Source organism: Seriola dumerili, unplaced genomic scaffold (assembly GCF_002260705.1).
Source record: "Seriola dumerili isolate Sdu_G_001 unplaced genomic scaffold, Sdu_1.0 BDQW01001298.1, whole genome shotgun sequence".
Classification (NCBI taxonomy): Eukaryota; Metazoa; Chordata; class Actinopteri; order Carangiformes; family Carangidae; genus Seriola; species Seriola dumerili.
Genome location: NW_019175553.1, coordinates 474,262 through 479,001, shown reverse-complemented (window position 1 = coordinate 479,001; position 4,740 = coordinate 474,262). Strand labels below are relative to the sequence as shown.

At 43.8% G+C, this 4,740-nt stretch overlaps 1 protein-coding gene across 1 annotated transcript in view; it reads left to right on the top strand.

Moving 5' to 3' along the window:
• Positions 1–4,563: 4,563 nt before the first annotated feature.
• Positions 4,564–4,740, top strand: part of LOC111238302 (phospholipase D1-like) — a 42,251-nt gene continuing 42,074 nt past the window's right edge. Inside the window, exon 1 of the mRNA XM_022767734.1 lies at positions 4,564–4,684. The gene's annotated coding sequence lies outside the window, so the exon portion shown is untranslated. The remainder of the gene's footprint in view (positions 4,685–4,740) is intronic.

Below are 4,740 nucleotides of genomic sequence, written 5' to 3'. Positions count from 1 at the left end.
CTGCTTGGATCTAATATTTCAGACAGTTTTGGTTTTATATATTTATGGTTTTATTTTCAGATTTCTGTCTTTGAGATTTCTACATTCGCCCGACACACCCGAGGTGAATCGAACAAAGACTCTCTGCGGGTGTGAATAAGCTGCGAGGGAGTAAAAAGTCGAGCTCCCTGTGTATCCGACATGTTCGGTTTGTCTGTGCTTGAATGAGACCTGGTCCCAGATTCACGTGGTAAATCTGATTAAACACAAATCAACTTAGAAATCTGCAGCATGTCAGACCAAACTGATTTAACCGATGGTCCTAGAGATGTTTTAAAACTGGATTTTGACACAGGGAGATTTGGGACTGGATGGAGGTTATTTATTTGGTCGTATGGTTTTCTGTTGATTAATGAAGGGGTGATTGTCTACAGTTTATTTGTCAGGCAGAGGAAGCTCTTCTTGTTTTATTCTTCCCTTGTGAGATTTAAAGTAAACTTTCACTTCTATATTTAAGCTTTCATTTACTACTTTTAGCAGCTATTACAACCGTTTATTACCGTACGCTCACAACACATGATTTCAGGAGTTAAAACCAGCTAATGTTGAATGTTGTTTAAGTTAGTTGAGCCACAATCTTTCCACATTCCCTCAAGCAACTTTAGAAGTACTTTATCATGCGTGTGTTGTGTTGACTGTCACAAAGCAGCTGACTCACAGCCGTGGATGTATGAGAAGACATGTTCATGTTCATCTGTGTGAGCTGATGAAGTGAAACTCTGAATGTTTTTAGTTTTTCTTCCACTAAGATTGTTCATTTTGTGTCAGTGGTTGCTGCAGTAGACAGAGGTGACCAGTAGGAGGCAGCGTCACACTGCGTCTCCAGAGTGTGGACGTTAATAAGCGTAGTTCTGTCTCTGCTTCTCATTAGAGGCGTTACCTTGAAGACGTTACAGGAGGTTTAATCCACTGAATTAGTGTTTTCTCTGTGAGTCACAGTGACGCCGGCCTCCTGCTGCACAGACACAGTGCAACATGTTAAACCCTGAGAAAACCTGTTTGTGCTGAAGGGAAATGATCTAATCACCTCATTGTTCTGGACTGAGATTTCCACAGATGACACTACATACAGCATGTTGGAGGAAAAGCAGCTTTCTTCCAAAGAAAAGCAGCGGACGGGCGGAGCGTCGTTATGGTCCGAGCTCTGTAAGGTCAGCCAGGAACAATCGTTAAGGCGACCGTTGAGGATGATGATGGTGGAGCTGATGGCTTCTTAATGAGCGGCATTACAAAGACGAGCTGACACACAGTATTGATCAGGAGCAGGAAATGGCCAAGTGGCGTTCAGGAGTTAAACTCGGACTCCGGTTATCTTCTGTTTGTAAAAATGTGTTTATGTCCATGTTCCTTTTATTAAACCAAGAGTTGTCTTTCTAATGTAATGTTGTTTCATTTCTAATATTCATAATACATTTAATTTCAATCACTTGTTCCTTGTTTTTAAATATTTTTCATGCATTTTAATCTTTTACAGACATTCAGTTTAAAAATGTTCTTATTTTTGGGCTTTGAAATTTATCCACAAACAATCACAACCACTTGTTTCTTGTAAGAAGCTGAAATATTTTCCCAGATACTGAAGTATTTCACATGATCCTGTGAATTTAGTTTTTTCCTGCTCTGCAGAATCTCAGGTCTGCAGCTCATGCAGCATCTGTCTTTTCATTAATATAATTCACACTTGTCGAGGGATGAAGAATTTCACACCACATTCATAACGAAAGCTGCATAGAAAAACATGTGCTAGGATGAAATGTTGAGTAACAGGAGCAGTGCAGCAGCAGCAGTCTCTCTGTTTCCTATAAAATAACATCTGACAGGAAGCTGGTGTTTATCAACAGGCGGCTCTAGAAAGACGAAAGGTTTAAAAACACTGCGGAGTCCAGATCTGTCTGTAAACCACGCTGCACATGTTTACCTGTTTCCAGGTAGCCGCTGGTAGTTGATAGTGTCATGAACCCTGAACCACAAGCTGCACTTGAACCACATGAACATTCACAGTACAAAAATAAACACCAAGAAGATGCTAAAAGGTGAAAAATGTCCAAAAAGAAACATAAAATGATGCAAAATGATGAAAAACAACCAAAAAGAGATGAAATATGTTTGTTTTCAGGTTTTGGAGAACTTTACTTTGCGTGGATGCACAGGAGAGGCAGGAGGGGGGGGCAGATTAACTAATGTGAGGGCACGATTTAGTAATTTCAGGGGATTAATTATTAATTTGAGGGAATTAAATTATGAAGAGAAGAAGAAAGTAGGAAATGATTTGTAATTCATTCTGAGGTCGGGCTTCGTACAGCTTTAAGCACAATCCCTTCAACTCGTTTTCTCCAGTTAGTGAAAGATTTCTTCTGTGTGTGTGTGTGTGTGTGTGTGTGTGTGTGTGTGTGTGTGCGCTTCTGTGTGTGTGTGTCTGTGTGTGTGTGTGCTTCTGTGTGTCTGTGTGTGTCTGTGTGTGTGTGTGTGCTTCTGTGTGTGTGTGTGCTTCTGTGTGTGTGTGTCTGTGTGTGTGTGTGTGTGTGTGTGTGTGTGTGTGCGCGTGTGTGTGTGTGTGTGTGTGTGTGTGTGTGTGCGCTTCTGTGTGTGTGTGTCTGTGTGTGTGTGTGTGTGTGTGTGTGCCACAGTGCTCACATGTGGGTGGGAGTCTGAATGCATTGGCCCTTCTCTGGAATGTCAACAATGAGTCATGTTGGCCTGTTGGCTCGTCTCAGGGAGGGAAGACGCTCACACACACACACACACACACACACACACACACACAAACACACACACACACAGTCAGAAAAATCCTTCTGGTTCAGCCAGTTTCCTAACACAGTGTTCAGTCATAGGAACACTCGTACAGGTGTGTGTCACCTACCTGATACTGATACACCCTCTTCTCACTCCTCAGTCTTCCCCTCACGTGTTGCTGTTACTGTACGACCTGTGACCTCCTCAGGTGACCGTGAGCTCCCGGCCTCCTCACTCAGGTGGATTTGGTCTGGGCAGAGCAGCTTGTTTTTGTTTTGTGTAAGTTTTCAAACATTTTCTCGTTTCAGCTTCTTGAATGTGAAGCTTTTCTGCCGTTTCCTGTGTTTTATATCACAGTAAACTGAACATCTCTGGCTTCAGGACTGTTGGTCGGAGTCACCTTGGGCTTTAGGAAACTGTAACGGCAATTTATCCACTATTTTATATCATCTGGCCGACCGAACGATTAATAGGTTAATGGAGAAAAAGCAATCTGCAGATTAACCGAGAGACACTGAGGGACAGTTAAAGTTTTATGTAAATGTGCTTGTTTGTTTTCTTTGCCAAGAGTCAGATGAAAGGCTCAAACCACTCTCGCATCAGTGTGTGCATAATGAAGGTGGAGCGGCAGCTTGGCATCCAGCTGAGGCATTAACGTCTCTGGCAGCAGCGCCGGGCTGCACAGTCAAATCTCTGCAAACGCTCCAAACACGCAGCAGCACGTCTGCTTTTCAGACCAGGACTCGCTTCTTCTTCTTCCACTGTGAACTGAAAGTGAACGATGACTCTTCCCTCCATCAGGGCGAGGCGGGAAATCTCAGTTTTTCCTCTGCGTGGTCGCTCAGTGGTGGAATCAGTTTCCACATCGATCAGCAGCCGTTTTCTGTCTTTAGAAAAACTTCATGTAGCTGCAGCCCTGTGTCTCAAAGACTTTCCAAAAACCAGGAAATAGTCTGCTCCTGGCCAAGAAACAGTCCCACCCATCGATTAGCGAGCTTCGGAGTCGCTGTTTCCCCCCGCTTCCAGTCTTTATGCTAAGCTAAGCTAACCAGCTAACTCTCAGTAAGAAAGTGAATAAGTTTGTTTCTCAAACTATTCATTTAATGATTGAGATCAATGTTTGGAGTCACGTTATCATCAGTGATTGATCGACTGATCGATCAGCAATGAGCCAAAGTCAGTTCTCAGTCGTTAAAATGTGAATTTAATAATTTTGCAGTGTTAATGTTGTACTGTGTTTAATCGATTCATCGATTGGTTTTTAAAGCATCAGAAAATAGTGAAGTGTTGATTACAGCTCAGTTTGTTTTCTTTGTATTTGTTCTTTTCAAAATCACGTAAATGATTGATCGATTACATAAATGGCTACATTTTCTGTTGATCGACTAATCAATGACCCGACTAATAGTTGAGTTTCCTGATAAGAGACAGAAAAAACCGCACTGACCACGTGGCTCCAGTGAAAACCTGAACTACTTGCCCCTTTAACACAGCCAGGTGCCTCAACCCCCCCTCCCCCCTCCCCTCTCATTGGCTGTCTTCAGGCTCCTCAATCCCCCTCGGGCCAATGGCGTGTCCTCCCTCCCCAGCAGTGTCCCGCCCCCCTCAGTCTTCCCCTCCTGTGGCCGAGGCTCCGCTGCACTCGGCTCTCAGCCTCCCAGACTGTGTGCGAGGGCTCTGTGCATGTGTGTGTGCATGTGTGAGAGTGTGTGTGTGTGAGAGCGTGTGTGTGTGTGTGAGAAGATTTAAAGAGAGAGAGAGAGAGAGAGAGAGAGAGAGGAGAAGAGCAGCTTCTTGATTTATTTAGAGTTTGTTTTCTGACGGAGAGACAGTTCAGGGAGGTGAGGACGTGATGATGATGATGATGATGAAGATGATGATGGGCTTCCCTCAGCCTCTGTGGGCTCAGGTCAGTGGATGGCGACGCTGCAGAGCTTCTGTCTGGTGTGTGTGTGTGTGTGTGTG